Here is a 17,430-nt window from a genome sequence, read left to right as displayed (position 1 = left end):
AGAGACCACAGGTCCCCTACAGACGTGGCACTAACATGGTTGCCATGTTAATATTTCTCCCGTCATTATTTTTGAGCAGGTGGCTGCAAGCGTCCCAGCGCGGGGGGGCAACGGAGAAATGCACGAGCCCCCGCTAGCCGAGCTGACACTTGGTGGCGGCCCGCATGTAGCCTGCATGGCCGCCGTCATTTAGGGGGACTAATGGCCTCTAGCGCCGGCCCCCGTGTTTGCAGAGTGCCGGCTTTTCCAGTGCGCAGGCTGTGACAAATTATGAAAGGCGGGCCTGCGCGGCCGTCTGAATTTCATTAAACTTTAACTGGCCTTATCTGCAGCGCGGCAGCGGCCAGCATAATAAAAAGCTGACAGGTATCTAAAGACGTGTGTTTGGACTGTCGAGCGGGAACAGCGTGAGAGAGCCACAACCCAGCATTGTCACCGGGAAGGGGACATATGTTGCAGGCTATAAAAAAAGCTAAAGCAGATGTCGCCGTTTGCAGAGATTGTAGACATGTTCGGTGCTTGGCACATATGTTTGTGTTTAGGGAGAGCTCTTAGTCGCTCACGCTAGCCATAACGCGGCGGTCCTGTCGGACTGCACAGGTGTAGATTTGTCTTTTTTATTTACCTCTAGTTTATGCTCATCTGTTCTGTGCTTAATACTAACTTGAAAAAGACTTAAAAAGGAATTGGTTTTTTAATCATTGTTTCGGTTTTGCTGCAGTGAGTAATGCTGTTCCCGTTAATTACACACTGATTTTACTTTTCACTATTTCAAAAAAGTTTTGTCTTTAACGCTGACAGATTTGTTCCATTACTAGATCACATGGATCTGCTCTGAATCATGAACCTTTCCTGTGAACTACTAGCACATTTAATTGAGGATATGATGAATTGAAACATATTTTAAATACATTCTATATTTTCTGTGGTTAATTTTATCACAGCAAATTCTTGGCATTCACCTGAATGTGTTGTGCTAGAAATTCAACAATATTGGAAATGTAGTCAATAATGGTCTGTTTATTTCCTGACAGACACCACGGGCATCGTGGATCTGAAGGTTATTCAGCATGTACACAGTATACATTACCAAAACGACAACTATTGTTGAATGCAGTTGGCTTGTTTGCACCTCCAGTGCTGCCTATTCAGCCTTTTCATAAAGCAGCTCTCCCAGTAAAGACACCTCATAGAAACAGATAAAATAAAACAGAAAAGGGGGGGGGGGGCTGTGTTTCAAAAAGGCAACTCCCCAAGGCCAGCAATGTCGCATGTTCAAATCTGACGAAGGGATGGGAGCAGAAGACTAAAAAAAAAAAAGAAGAAAGACAGAAAGACAGAAAGAAAAACAGTCTATTGATTCCATGGAACATAGACCATCAAGGCCACCTTGTTGGAACCAAAGACATTTGGAATGTGCAGCAGGGTGTGTGTGTGTGTGTGTAGGGGGGGGGGGGTGTTGTTATGAGGATGTGAAGGAGGGAGATATAGAGAAAGAAAGAGGGAGAAAGGGATGGATAGAAGAAAAATGAAAAGTAGGTTGTTAGAGCAACAAAGCTGTAGTGGGGCAGGGGGCATTGTTTGGTTGTGTTGAATAGACACAGCTCAACACACATCAACATTACACTAGCGCACATTAATCCCAGTATTACATCCTTGTTTAAATCCACAACAGAAACTGAGTGCAAAATGATAAAGAACAACATCAGATTATTACCAAAAGGGGTCAGGCACGAGTACCACATCTGATAAGATTTTAGGATTTTCAGAGGGAGCTTAATTAATGAAGTGTGGTATAGTTACGTGGTTACATGTGAGCCCCACACACTAATGTATTCATTGTGGTATGTGTGCCTCCCATATAACTGAGGACGGGGAGGGGGGAGGGGTCAACAGAAATAATCACCTGTTATCCAGAGTGGAGACTTGCCAAATGCATAGAGGTGCCTGGGGGTGTGTTTGCATGTGGCCTTTCCCTTAATCGCCAGGGACCAGGTCATAAATGCCACCGTCACTCAGGTGAATGGCCAGGGCTGTGTGAGACATGCTGCTGGGCATGGTGTGAGTGTCGGGGGAAGAGAGAGCTGCGTACATGGAGGGTGTCCTCGACCACACACACACACACACACACACACACACATATACTCTCTTCCCCTCTCTCTCTCTCTCTCTCTTTCACTCTGACTCACTCTCACACCCACATACTAACTCACACACACACACACACACACACACACACACACACATATATACTCTCTCTTCCCCTCTCTCTCTCTCTCTCTCTCTTTCACGCTCACACATACTAACACACACACACACACACACACACACACACACACACACACACACATATATATATATACTCTCTCTTCCCCTCTCTCACTCACTCTCTCACACACACACACACACACACACGCACACACACACACACACACGCACACGCACATACGCGCACACACACACAGACACGCACACACACATGCACACACACACACAAACAGGAAGACAGATACGTGTGCCACCACTCAAGGGGCAGTGTCCTTCAGGCCACTGGTTTGTGTGATTTTCCAGTTTGAACAGGGCCCTCTAAGCTCTTCCACAAACAGCCTGTGAGGGCGACAGAGAAGGACGTCTGGCCAGCCCCAGGCATATTTGCCTTCCTCCATCCGAGGGCTGTTCTACTGTGACACTTGAGGAGAGGAGAGGAGAGGATCACCCTCAGGATTTTAAAGGGGTCCCCAGGAAAAGAGAATAAAGCGTGCATTAGTACCATGCGCTTGAATGTGTCTGAGATTCCAAGGCTGCTCTCTCTTGTTGTCATGGTGGGAATGAGTGAAAAGGCCACGTAATCAATAAAGGACAGCCTTGGACGTGTCTCCTTATGAGGGGAAACAGATGGGCTCCTGAGACAGAGTGTTCCAGGGCAGCCTTTAAATTCACCCTAGCAGGCCTCACATTAGTTAACCCTTAGGCACTTAAAAGCAGCAGGATCTGCACCAGCGCTCCGATGTCCCTCTTTAACATGGCAGCATTTGTTGAGAAAGAAGGGGAGAGAGAGAGAAAGAAAGGAAGAAGAAACAGAGAAGAAAGAGAAGCAATCCACATGGACAACTACCAATATTAAAAAAGTGCCAGTACACATGATCATTTCTGCTAAAAAAGTGTGTTAGTTGTGGAGACAGAGCACAAGATCCGAAGTGCAGTACTAACAAAACCAAAATGGAAAATGGTGGCCTGGCATGGCATGTAAATGTGGAAAGGAGGTGCATAAAAGATCTTTTTCTGGGGTGGTGGTGTGAGGGTCTGAGGGCTGGGGATGTTTTATCTGTCTTGGTGTTGGCGGTATAAGGGAGACTGTGTCATAACATGCGGACAGTGGGCTGTTGTGCACTGCACTGCAAATCCATGCTCTCCAGTCGCCTGCTTGGCTGTGGAGAGGCATGAGATATTGACCTTCAATTCAGCCAGCATTCAGACCTGATGAAAGGAGATAAGCAATCTCCAATCTGGTCTTCCGTCTCAGACTCCCCTTTATTGACTAACTGACACATACTTATTTCAGTGCTGGGAAGCCAGCGCTGTGGCATTAGAAGCAGTGTGCGCGCCAAAGAAGAAACCTAATAGATGTTTACTTGAAAGGGGGCTAATATGAAAATTGCCAGCAAAGACGTACAAATCAATTTTCCAAGGCGAAAAACATAATTGGGATGTGGAGGGGTACTTTGGTAAATGTGTCGTGGCGCAGGTCTCCATGCCTAACAGAGAGGAACTATCATCGTCTTTTCTGTTTTTTTTTTTCCTCCCTTGCCTCATCCATCCTCTCGTTTGTAGCGCTAGGTATGACATGTCATTAAGACTCTCTCTCTCTCTCTCTCTCTCTCTCACTTTCTATATCTCTCAATGTCCTCTCCCCCCTTCCTCTCTCTTGCACACTCTTCATAGATTTACTGCTTTAGCTGCTTACCATCCACACGTACAGAACATTTAAATAGTCAATGAGGAGGTGCCATCTTGAAGTATGGGTCCCTGGATGAGGGTTGAATGGGTCATGTCCTCCTTCTGCTGTGCAAAGCAGCATAAACCAGTGTTTGGCAGCCAGGCGTTTGGATTTAGGGATTTGGTAGCTTGATGGGGAGCTACAGAGAGGGATTCTGTGGGGGGATTCGGTGCTGAGCGAAACTGTGGCAACTACACATAGATGTATGGGGGTCTGCTGGTAAGATGGGATCCTATACCTTCCTCACAGGATAGACACACACATGTTGGCATGCGTGTGAACACACTCACAGTCACACACACACCCCACACACACACACACTCACACACACTGAGCCATCCATATCAGAGAGCCATCCAGTCATTTTCATATTTATATTTACATGCATATGAGAGCCCACATCCACGGAAATTCAGCTGAGAATATTTAAATTCTGACCGAATCCGTAAATACCCACCCAGTGAGGAGTGAGCGGCTATATTTATTTGAGTGACATTGTCTAAATTGAAGTTTGACACTCTTCACCACTCTAACCTTTATGCAAATGCAAAACCATCTAAATGTGATGGACAGAATTCAATTAACTGAGATGACAGAAAATAATCTACTGAACTGAATACATCAGGCAGTTGAAAGGTAACATAATCATGCTGCTGTGGTTGGGGTTTGGTGGTGGTGGTGGTGGGGGGGGGGGGTTGTGGGTAGTGTAGTCTGGCTGGTGGAGGGAAGAGCTGGCTCTGGGGGTAGAAGAGGGAGAGAATGGGCGAGCGCAGGGGAGGGGAGGGGGAGGGAGGGAGGGTGAGTTGGGGATGGAGATAGGGCCCATTTTCACCCGTCTTATCTAATGGCGCAAGCTCTATTTCTCCAAAGCGGAGTCTTCAGTCCGGTAAACTCTTGATCTCAAATGAGAGGCCTGGAACACTGTTGCTAAGCAATTAGGGGGGGGGGGGGGGGGCTTTATTGAGCAGCTGATTCCCAGTGCACAGTGTCCATCATTACCCCACCTAATAGACTTCCATACTGATGAACAGAATGGCAGCGAGCTGAAGAAAATGGCTCTGTAGGAAGAAGGAGAGTGAAAGAAACGGCCCGCACCGGTCACCGGCTGCCAGACCTCGGCTCCAACAGAGCCTGCCCAAAACAACTGTTGCACTCTGAAGGGGGTTTTCAGCACCTCCTGATCTTCAAGTGTGTGGCTGGGTGGGGGGTGCTGCAATGTGTGCATGAATGTGTGCGCAAAAAAAGGGAGCGTTTTGTTTTCTAGACCAAGGATTGTGTGTGTGTGTGTGTGTGTGTGTGTGTGTGTGTGTGTGTGTGTGTGTGTGTGTGTGTGTGTGTGTGTGTGTGTGTGTGTGTGTGTTTGTGTGTGTTTGTGTGTGTGTGTGTGTGTGTGTGTGTGCAAACAATCTTGTTTTCATCAATGTCAAAAATGTAATGCATCATGACTGAGAATGTATTTAGTATTTAAAACAATTCAGCACATGAAATAACTGTAATGTAATACATATGCATTTAGATAACATGTTTGATTTTATAATTTTATATTGCTTTAATAATGTATATTTTATCAGAATTCAATTCACTATATTTATTTTTAAATGGAAAGGGGCTTGGATTTACGTAGGGGAAAATACTGGCTTCAGGCTTTGAGAACACCCTCTCTCTCTCTCCAGACCCTGCTACATGTCCACACTCTGGCCAGTAGGGGGCACCCTACATCAAGTTTTGAGGCAGACTGCCGAGGGCTGACTCTGTATGCTTACGGATGTGGCTGAAGCATCTGACAGAAATACAATAGTTTATCAACAGCTAAGAATTAACGTTGTGGGAGTAATCAACGGAACTTGAACCTTGCCTGACTCACTATATCTACCACAGAATCCGACATTAGCTAACAATTACATTACATTAATCACCAGTGGACGGCCTTGTCTGTTGAAATATATAATTCACAGTAGTTACCAGAACAAATGTGACCCCCCCCCCCCCCACCACCTTTATATTTTTCAGTTGACATAATTTATTTGTGATGTCCTCCAATGCTCTTTTATCAGGAGCCCTGGGATGGGCATTGTCTCTGAGTTGCCCATCCCTGATCCTGTCATCATGGTGGATCTCCTGGGCCAGCAACTTACGGCAGCAAATTTGGTGTTGGAGAGTGAGAACAGGCACATAGTTTTGCAGATGCTTCAGATGAAGGAGGTGCGCTGTTCGACTCGTGAGAGACCAGTGCAGGACTCATCAGCTTACTCACTCACGTTCTGTCTGAGGTCCCTCTCCCTCTCTCTCTCTCTCTCTCTCTCTCTCTCTCTCTCTCTCTCGTGTGGTTTCGACGCTAGATGGCTCTGTTGAGATGTTTGAAGAATATCCAGCCACCATGCCACAGTGTGTCTGTACAGAATATGTGTTCCTTCCTGTTTGTCCTGTCATCCCATGCAGGGTGCACCATGATCTAATAACTAGTTGCTAGATAACATTTCAAAAAGGACAAAATTCAAGGACAAAATGCGATGTATTTGTACTTGCATATTGATATGAATGTCATTGCTAGCATTGTGTTATTGCAGTGGAGAAGAAGTGTTCACTCTGTTGACAGTTTACCAATGGAACTGGCAAAAAAAACCTGCATGGATTTGTCAGGCCGACAGTATTTTGTGCGTGTGTTATAAACATTCTTTCATTCATTCTTTCACAGGTACTCTGTGTCTCTTCGTCACACACACATACACACACACACACACACACACACACACACACACACACACACACACAAACACACACTCACGTAGGATTTTATATCACATTTATTAATTTATTTTTGAAACCATGATAATGACATTAGCTCATAATTCAATCATGCTTTTTAACAGCCTGTTTTAGATTTCTAATGAACCCACAAGAAAATTGCAGAAAGTGAAAATGTGTCCATTAGAAATAGTTAAGTGATTCCAGCTATATCTGTTACATATAATACACCTTCCATTAGCCTCAAACTGGTGTACTACAGTATGCCATTTAATTAAATATAGCCTTTCAAAGAAACCTAGTGCAAGCAATTACAAGAGCAGTGCATTTGAAGCTTGCGTGAGGTGACTAGTGCTTTTAAACACTGCTAAGAGTGCATAGGCTGTCAATTAACATATTTAGAATTAAGTAGATTTGCCATGCACTAATCAGTCTCTAATTCGCCATAACTATACCCTTTCAAACACTGGACAGCAGTCACAACAGCAGGGACCGAGATGTTACATAATCTCTAATTATGTTTCATATGGCAAATAAATAAAAGATCAGTTTGAGCTCATCAATACGATTGGTTAATGGCCTTTGTGTTCCTCCACCATGGCTTCAGAGCCTGAGGGCTAACCAGGAGCGGCAGAGGGCTGGGACATGTAGACATGCAATAACTCACAACCATGCACAACTGCACATACATCTTCCCCTCTCTCTCTCTCTCTCTCTCACACACACACACACACACACAGAAAGACTCAAACAAGGGCTGTATTACTCGCTTCCCACTGAAAACACACAAGATGTATGATGCGTGACCCCTCCATTGTCATCTTCAGACCCCAGGTGCCAGAGAGACAGATCCAACAGTGTTCAGAATGTCATGATGACATGGGCTAATAGGACACGGCTCCCAGGCGGGATATTTAAGCAGAGTCTTGGAATTTAGTGGACAATTTTAGACTCCTTTTGAGTACAAAATAACAGTTATGGGTGGTGCTGCTAAATGGCATTCAAAAAGCATAACAAAGGGGGTTGAGAAAATCTGGTGGTGAGTACAGGCAACCAATGCTGCATTGTTGGTGGCCACATTGTAGCATTTTGTGGCTAAGGGCAATTGGCCCATGGCTAACGTCTCTCCCTGTGGAGAGTGGTGGCTTTCTCAGAGAGAACCAGCGAGGGAGAGAGAGAAAGACAGAGAGAGAGAGAGAGAGAGAGAGAGAGCAAGAGAGAATAAGTGAGTGAGAGAGAGGGGGAGGGGGGAAGAGAGGGAGTGCATGAGTGAGTTAGAGAAAGACTCCTAATCCTGAGAATCCAGCTTGCGCGGACTCCAGGTGGCTCCCCTTGGACAAGAGTGGAATGGCCCTGTTCTTTTGGAGAGCGGAGGCCACCGTCTGCCCATTCATAGCCCATTGAGAGGGCCTCATCCTGGGCTTTCTTCTGCCCCTACCCCTGCCTGCACAGATGGGAGCTCCAAGGACCCACACAGAGTGGCCTCGCTGACACCACTTTTATGTGGTTGCGCCACACACACAGACTCACACGCATGCCCACACACACGCACACAGTGATACCATACACTCTCTTGTGAAAGCATCTACGCACTCCAGGGTTTTTTGTCACAAGGCCAAACAGAAAAAAAAGCTCATTTGTTTGGGGGGTTGAATATTTTGACTTGCTCCATGTAAACATATGAACATAACATATATGGCCGTATCATATAATAATCTGTTGATATCGTGTCATATCATACCACTATCTGTTGCAATGGTTGAACAATATACATTTATTTACTGATATGAATTGATTTGCTTTTGTATTTCTCAATGTCAAATAATGTTGAAAGGACTGTTAAAAAGGTCTGAAACAAACAGTACACACTCACCTTGAATATATGAACTCCTCACTTAAACCTCATCAAGTTAAAAATGATGGTTAATCATCCTCTTATACAGTGAATATCTGATAGATACAACAACCCCCAGAAATAGTGCGGATCCATTTCACGCTCGGTGGAAAATGTCAGGGACACATGATAAATACAGACAGCTCAGTGGGAGAGCTACTGATTGCTGACCACCTCACAGACATCCCTATCTGCTCTGAAACAGGCCTTTGATGCCACCACCTCCTCCTCCCCACACACACACACACACACACACGCACACACGCACACACACACACACACAGAGACACACACACACACACACACACACACACACACACACCAGACACACACACACACACGCGCACACACGCACACACACACACACACACACACATATCTTTGATTCTTACTCTAATTGGCTGAGATGAACTACACAGGCAAAGGCCGTCACCACATCAAGCGCTTGTGTGGAGTTCATAGACCAGAGTCACGCTCACTGTAATGATGAGATTGAAAACAGCCACTGAAAAAAAGATCTCAGGCAGAATGCTTTCACCCACGATGACATAAACTAACACACATTACTGTGAGTTTACCTGGACACGGCACCCACCCTGTGCGTGCTCATGATAGGCAGACCCATCAACAATTTTTTTATTTTGCTACAGTTTTCACCCAACACCTTGGTGTAAATATTTCAGGTGTGCCGATGTTTCTTCTTCAAGTTTGTGGTATCACACCAACGTTGACAGGACACTGATAGCAGTTTAGCCTCTGTGCCATCATCAGTCGGCTCTTCCTCCTGCCCCGTGAGCTCTGAGGGCTCGTCTGTGTGTGTGTGTGTGTGTGTGTGCCTGGGTGGGAACGGCACCCCAGTGTCGTCTGGTGCCGGTCACTGCGGGTTTGTTTTCGCACTCCTCCACTTGGCGGCACCTCCGCCCATCCGGGGCCGGGCGGTGCGGCGGAGAGCCTCCGGAGCACAAGTGGCACTTTGTTTGACTACCTCTCAGCTGCCGAGAGACACCAGCGGGGCCCGATAATGAGTCTGCAAACAGGACTCACAAGGAAATGCCTCGGCTACTCACGGCTAATTGCAATGAGACACGCCAGGTGAGGGGAGGGAGAGGGAAGCACAGGAGCAATGTCAGGTGACATCAGACCATTGGGGAAGGTCACAGAGGTCATAAGACTGAAGGGATTTTTTATTTATTTTGAGAAAGCCCTTTGTCATTTTTCACTGTGTTGCAGGCACACAGCAGACCCTGTACTGAAATGTGATGTGGCATTGGAGCATAGAGGCTAACAGCAGTAACCACAGTGTCACTCACTGAGCCACGCTAACTGGTACATGTGCCACAGCGGCAGTGGAACCGTTTAAGGGCACAATTGGCTGTCATGGTTTGTAAGCACATAGGCCGGCTAACATGGTGAGGGAAAGTGACCAAATGGGGAAGACCTCATGATTTATTTCTCTGCTGAAGGGGAACAAATACAAAAGCCTGATTTCCCCCCTCTGCTTTTGTGGACATGTGGCAAGAACACACTGATTTTGGGGAAATTACAGGCCCAGAATGAGCAGTCCAAAATCTCCCCAGCCCAATCCCCACTGGAATGGAGACAGATATTGTTCTACCCGAGCACCATAAAAAAAACAGTCTGGTGTATGTGTGTGGCTGCGTGTGCGCGCGCATGTGTGTGTGTGTGTGTGTGTGTGTGTGTGATGGGAGAAGGGGGGTGGGGTGAATTAGCCGCACAGGAAGCTCTAAAGCCCCTGTTTTATTCATGAGCATGAAGACTATCTGAGCCGAAGAAAACCCCCGCGGTCTCCGCCACATCAAGGTTGCTCACGCACATCAATCACGGCGCACGGATGAGGTTGTGTCTTTGACACGCCACATTAAGAAGCGGCAAGGATTAGCGTGCCTCCGAGTCAATTTACAGATTGATAAACAGGTCGTTCACTGTTACGCGCTCGCCGACCGACCCAGCGGCTGCCTCTGTGTACACGGATCCCCTCCGACTCAGGGGCCTTTCGAGAAAAACACGGAGGAAGGCGAACTGTGCATTATGGTCATAGGCTTGGGTGAGGAGGCTGAAGGAGAGGGGAACTGGGGGACTGCTTGTGGGCTTGATGGGAAGGTGGTGCTGGTGCTGGCGATGGAGCTGCTGTTGTTGTTGGTTGTGGTGTTGCTGGAGGGGCTATGAGGTGGGGGGGGGGAGTGGTTGGTGAGGGAAAGTTTGCACATCTGCTGAAATGCATTGTTGTCGATAATCCCCAGGAAATTGAAAGAGGGAGAGCGAGATGCAGACGCCTGATGGGAGGGTGCTGCGGTGGACACAGGCGGCTTACCGCCACCGGCTCCCGCGGCTAGCAAGCTGGTTTGATCATAGCCGCGGGGGGTCCCTGAGCAGAGGTCTGTGTGGGAATGAGGCTAAGAGGCCACGGCTCTGGAAATAGCTTCGGCATATTTGCCACAGAGTGAGTTTCAAAGTTCCACTACTCGTAGCGCCATGGTAGAGGTAAAATACATACATAGAGGAAAAATATATACATAGAGGAAAAATACATACAGTACATAGAGGAAAGTGAAAGCACCATATGTGTAACTTGGCAACACAGGCACCAGTCAGTGAGAACAGGGCTGCTGTTTGATAATTGCATCAATTTGAGACATTAATTACGATCCTGAAATGTGTGCAATGTTACATAACAGGTGTAAACAATAAGCGTGGCATCATGCTGGCACCCTGAATAACAACCCCCTCTTTCCCAAGGCCTGACACACACACACACAAACACACACACACAAATATACACACACAGAGATACACCCACACAAGCATACACACTCACATGAAGATGTTCAAGCAAGCCTGACACTTAATAAGCACAGAAACAAACACAAATGAGTCACTTTGCCAACGAGAGGAGAAATAATTGCTGTACTTCCCATTATGCTAATAAACAAGCAATAAAAACAAACAAAGTCGCACTACTGAAGAATTTCTCAGCAGGCGACCATTTTACTGCATCTTTTCTATAATTTTTTCCACCCTCCCATTCAAAGCAATTAGATGTATCTCACAACGTCAGACAATGGGGCAACATAAAGAATTGGTGTGGGCATCGGGCTGCATTCGCGCTCGAGCCTCCATTTTGTTGAGGACGTTCTTCCCTAATTGCCCTCTCTGAATTTAGCATCCCGGGCTCCCTGTCATTACGCTGGCATTGAAGTCCTAATGAGTGGAATTGTCATCTAAAAAGACGGTCCCCTTTTTTCCCTGCTGCGACGCCACATTAGATCCAGACAGCTCATTTCCATTCCCCTGTCATCTCTCCGGCGGTGACGCGCAGTGCTTGAAACTGTTTATTTCCAAATTCAGACCTCCTCCGCGGCAGCCATCGGCTTCAATTACCAGTTTTCCTGAGCGCAGCCATCAGGCAGTCTGACACCGAGGTCCAACCTAATTCCCACCTTCTCCAAAGTCAAGAGCATAATGTGCAGATAAAAAAGGTGGAAAATAGCCCACTGCTCATTAGCATGCGGGGCCTGTCTGTTCATTTGCGCCGCTGCGAATGAAAGTTCTGACACTCGGGCGCCTTCCGCAATATGAGCCCGGTGCTCTTCAGACGGCGCTGTGTGCTCGTGTCGTGGGCGAGGTCGCCGGGGGAGGCACACGACGGTGACCCCGCTGCCCCGCTGGCGGTCACGCGGGCTGTGGAGGGGGCAGCGGTTGAGGGAGGGTGCGAGGTATTGATTCTGGGGACCCTCTCATTACCTGCTGAATCAACATATTACCTCCATGTTGGGGACGGTGTGAACAGGCTGAATTGTTTACGAGTGTCTTTAGCGCAGGCCAAAAGCCAACGCCGGTGGGGCCGCGACCGCACTCATCAGCCCGAGACCCTGGCGATTAGATGTTATCTGATACGGCGCTATCTGCCGCGGACGCATGACCAGGGCACTGGCCTGCATTGGCCCAGGCCCATTATCGCCCTCTCTCTCTCTCTCCCTTTCTCCCAACCCTGCTCCCCCGCTCCCTTTCTCCTCCACCCTCTCTCTCTCTCTCTCTCTCTCCCTCCCTCACTCAGCGTCTCTCTCTTCCCCCTCCTCCCCAGTCCCTATGAATGTATCCATTAGCCCGCCGATGTGTAAATTGTTTTCACCTGCACCGCGGGCAGATGGGAGGAAATGCAGCGGCTGCATGATTTTCTATGCATGAGCTTTCTAATCAGCCTCAGAGAAACATGAATCCTCTGTTCCTCATGGAAATAAAAACTAAGCATCAAGCCTCCCCCCTCTCTTTCTCTCTCAATCTCTCTCTCTCTCTCTCTCTCTCTCTCTACCTCTCACCAGCACACATACACACACATACACACACCAGCGCACACAATTGGCAATCAATATGCATGCAAAGTTATAAGGATATTGGATCAGGGGTTGCCGGTGACAGAGTTCATCATATGAGCTTGCCTTATATAACTGTGATGGCTTAATACGGATGGAAGCGGGACCTTGGACAGATCCCAGCTGTCGCAGATGGAGTTTGAATAGTGACAGGTGAATTGGAGGATAATTTGACCTGGGAGACAAAGCTCCCATAAGCGCAATTTCCAGGGCTGGCATCAGCAGGGCCTGACCTTACGTGAGGGAGAATGTAAACGCGTCCCTTACACACACCGCGCAGCACAAATAAGTATCTCCTGCCGTCGACCTGATGAGCTGCAGGACCCGCGCCCTTTTAAAGGTGAGGTCATGAAGTCAAATGGGCCGTCCAGAAACAAATAATGTGACCTTCGCAGAGACTGAGGTGGAGGGAAAAAACTGGCAGACAGTTTACTGGGTAAATGGATAGGTGCAAGAACATAGAAGTGTTATTGTCGAAACAGGTTGTTTAAAGCACAGTAGAGATTCTCAGCATCTCAGTGATTGTATTCCTAAGAAAATATTGAATGCCTGACAACAAATCAACATAATAATACCTGGCAACATATCAACAGCACATGCATCTGAGTCGACAGCATCTGTGTTCTCAACTCTTTCTCCTGACTGGCATGCAGGACCTAAAGGTTGATCTTCTCATTTGACAGCCACTATGTGACTGAACCCTGGGCTTTCCTGCCCTCATGCCCCAGGTCAGTAACACCACACCTCAATTTTCTCATGCTGACACCACTATCAGCTGTCACTCATTCGGAGGCACTGTGTGTGTGTGGGTGTGTGTGTGTGTGTTAGTGTGTGTGTGTGTGTGTGTGTGTGTGTGTTTGTGTGTGTGTGTTTGTGTCCTAGTGTGTGTGTGTGTTTGTGTCCTAGTGTGTGTGTGTTAGTGTGTGTCCTAGTGTGTGTGTGTGTGTGTTTGCATCTGAGTGCACATGTATGTACAGTGTGTGTCTGCCTCTCCACAGAGGCCTAATCCCACTCCTGCTCTTGTATAAACAGATTGATCCAGAATGCATCCACTTGCTTTGGTGTGATGAATCACGCATCTGCCTCATGAGCACAAGAAGCACCAAAACAAAAAGACACTGTTCACTTGTGGCTCTTTGTGCTGCAGATACACACTGCACACGATTGTCTGCCCAGACAGCACTCAAGACTGAACCGTGAGAGTGTGTGTGTGTGTGAGAGAGAGAAAGAAGAGAGAGAGAGAGAGAGAGAGAAAGAGAGACAGAGAGAGAGAGAGATAAGAGAGAGAGAGAGAGAAAGAAGAGAGAGAGAGAGAGAGAGAGAGAGAGAGAGAGAGATGGAAAAAACACCAGCACAAAAGAGAACATGGTCTGAATGCCGTGATTCAGCAATGCAAGCTCTAAAGGGGGAAGCACTACAGTGACATGCTGATCACTTGTAGAGTGCAGTTGAGTTGAGCTTTGTGTTTGTTTTTAGGGGAGCAATAGGTGCTAAAGTTATGTGGATGATATCTGTAGTGCAGAACAGTGAACTACCGTGGAACACTAAGCAGAGTTTCTGTTGATGCTGGAGCTGGCTAGGTGTGTGAGGACTGAAGCTAACCTTTTGCTGGATCAATTTCAATGGTGCGGCCACTAATATAAAAGCCTGATATTAATGAACAGTTGTTTTGTAGTGTTGCTATTAAATTATTATTACAAGGTTGTTAATATGTTACAACATGGCAGTAAGTCCAATAAGTGGGGTAAGTATTAGTGTTACAATAGCACCTATTGGTACATTTGAATTTTTTTAAATTTTTGTCCTGTTTTTCTCTTACATCAATGAGTGAAATGTCCTCTATGCAACTGAAATGGGGTAAAGGATAACTCTGAAAGCAAGCTGAGAGCTCTGTTATACCAGTGTCATGATGATGTGTCAAATTTCTCAATCATAGATTTAAAAAAAATGCTTATGCTTTATGCTTATAAATAGGGTATTTTCATTCATTATTTCACAAAAACATTGCCATCCATTGTGTTACAGTTTTGACATTTGAGAGGTTTTCACATATTGTCCCTCTATTTCAGGCTTGGATTAAAAATTCAACCAAGTATGTCTTATATTTAATGATGTATATAATTCACACATCACAACACTCGTTTTTCTTACGGTTTCTTTAGAGCTGAATTATGTCATTGTGTAAACTATGTATAACTGGCAACAGTGCTTAGGTAATGCCCAGAAATTTTAAATATCATTTTCAAATTTCAGGGATTTAACAAGTATACAATATATGAAGGCATGGTGTTCATTAATACATTCTGTTATTTTTTTATATTTGTTAAAATGTCTACTGTACATTGTAGATTAACCTCAAAATATCAAATAGGATACCACATAACACCACCCCACACATACAGCTATACCGTGTTCTGTATGTGAAATATACGGTTTCTCCAGTTGTAGTTTTTTACAGTGTTGACATTGATCACACTGAGGTTTTTCTTCCTTACATTTAGATTTCTTTACTTTTGCACAAATAGTGACAATAGACAATGTGCAATATCCATTGGTATAACAGATAATCACGTATACACAGTAACCTGTAAATTGGACAAAAGGTGAATGGTTGTTTAATGTGTTGATCTCTTCCTGAAACTTTCATGAAGATACAATGTTCTATTTGGGTTACAAAAACAGTGAAGAATAGCTATGGTTATAAACTTAATCGATGTACTAATTGCTTGATTTATTCACCCCATTAAAAATGAACTCCAAAGGTAAGCAAAATCACTGAATGAAAAGATTAAATCAATATCCCATTTAGGCACAACAATATTGTTTATTGTTTGGAAAAAAATATCTTTTCTTTTCATCATTTTTCCCTCTCACTAATAATGGGCAGCTTTCACACCCCAGTGTTTGCAGACAGATTTCAAAAACAGGTTACCTGACTGTGACACCGCATGCTTTTAACAGAGTACTTTCAATTCAGATCAATTAAGTTCAATTAAACTGCTTTACATTCACTGGAGCATGCTGTCCAGAGGCATTAGGAATGATCTTTCATAATTACCTCCAATGAGATGGCCATCCTACAGAATGCCTTGTTTTGAAATGAGATGCCTGCCACACCAATTCAAAATGGATGAGCTGCTCTCTACACAGCAGTCAACTTTGAATCCTCTTTATGAAGTAGAACAATTACTGTCACTGGCAGAGGTGACAGCGTCTTGACATTTGTTTCTGAGACAGGCTGTGTCCAATTCCCCTCCTTAATCTTGGGCTCTGAAGAAAAAGCTTTCAGAAACTCACACTCATCAAGCCCCACTCCATGTTACTTTATTAACTTTCCTTGACACAAATTTAAAAAAAGAGAGGATTGTGCACCTTTTTATCCACTTGACAGCACTTAACTAATTGCTTCCTCTGACACAAACACACACACACACACACTATTTCGCACATACTACTCAACCTCCATCCAAACACACACACACACACACTATTTCGCACATACTACTCAACCTCCATCCAAACACACACACACACACACACACACACACACACACACACACACACACACACACACACACACACACACACACACACACATTTAGTCTTTAGAAAAACTATGTAAGACTTCAATGAGTGCCCCTGGCTCCTGCCTCTCAGTCAGGTTCAAGGACTTCCTTAAAATCGAACTGAAATGTGAAAAGCATGCAACAGTAAATTCTTCACATCATCCAGATTTTTTTGTTCATAATTGCAACTTATAAATGTGTACATGCGTGCACGTGCCTGTTTGTGGAATATTCTGGAAAACAAACTCTGCTGATAAACATGACAAACATAACAACTGACCACTACAGACCAATGCTGTAGTTAGTGTATCCTACCCTACACTCACAGAGCATTCCTTTTTTAATTTCCATTTAGATTGGAATGAAAACAACTTCATTGCTTGATGATGCAGTGTAATGTACAGGAAGAATAGAAATAGGAATATTAAAAACATTTAACGTGCATAATGTCTTCTTCTACTCACAGTCAGCCCTCACATGATCATTTGAGCTGAAAAGAAATCTTTTTTATACATGTGTGTGTCAAAATGAATCCTCAATGATGTTAACTACAAGTGTCCATTTGTTGAAATGATGATAAAAGCTTGGTTAAATTCACGTTCCTGATGGCATAAGCCAATTATATAAACAAGTGACCGTTGAATTAACACAGGGAACTTGAGAGCTTTTATATGATGTAGAGTAAATTCAGAGTAAAAATGAATTAATCTAATTTGCAATTTCAGTGGGACTCTCTTGAGCCCAGAGCAAACAATGTACTCAGATATTCTTATTGACCATTGGAACATGATTCCTCCTGGGTCCATTATTGAGGATGTCCCTTTATTTCCAATATTT

Source organism: Clupea harengus, chromosome 14 (assembly GCF_900700415.2).
Source record: "Clupea harengus chromosome 14, Ch_v2.0.2, whole genome shotgun sequence".
NCBI lineage: Eukaryota > Metazoa > Chordata > Actinopteri > Clupeiformes > Clupeidae > Clupea > Clupea harengus.
This window is presented reverse-complemented; position numbering follows the sequence as displayed.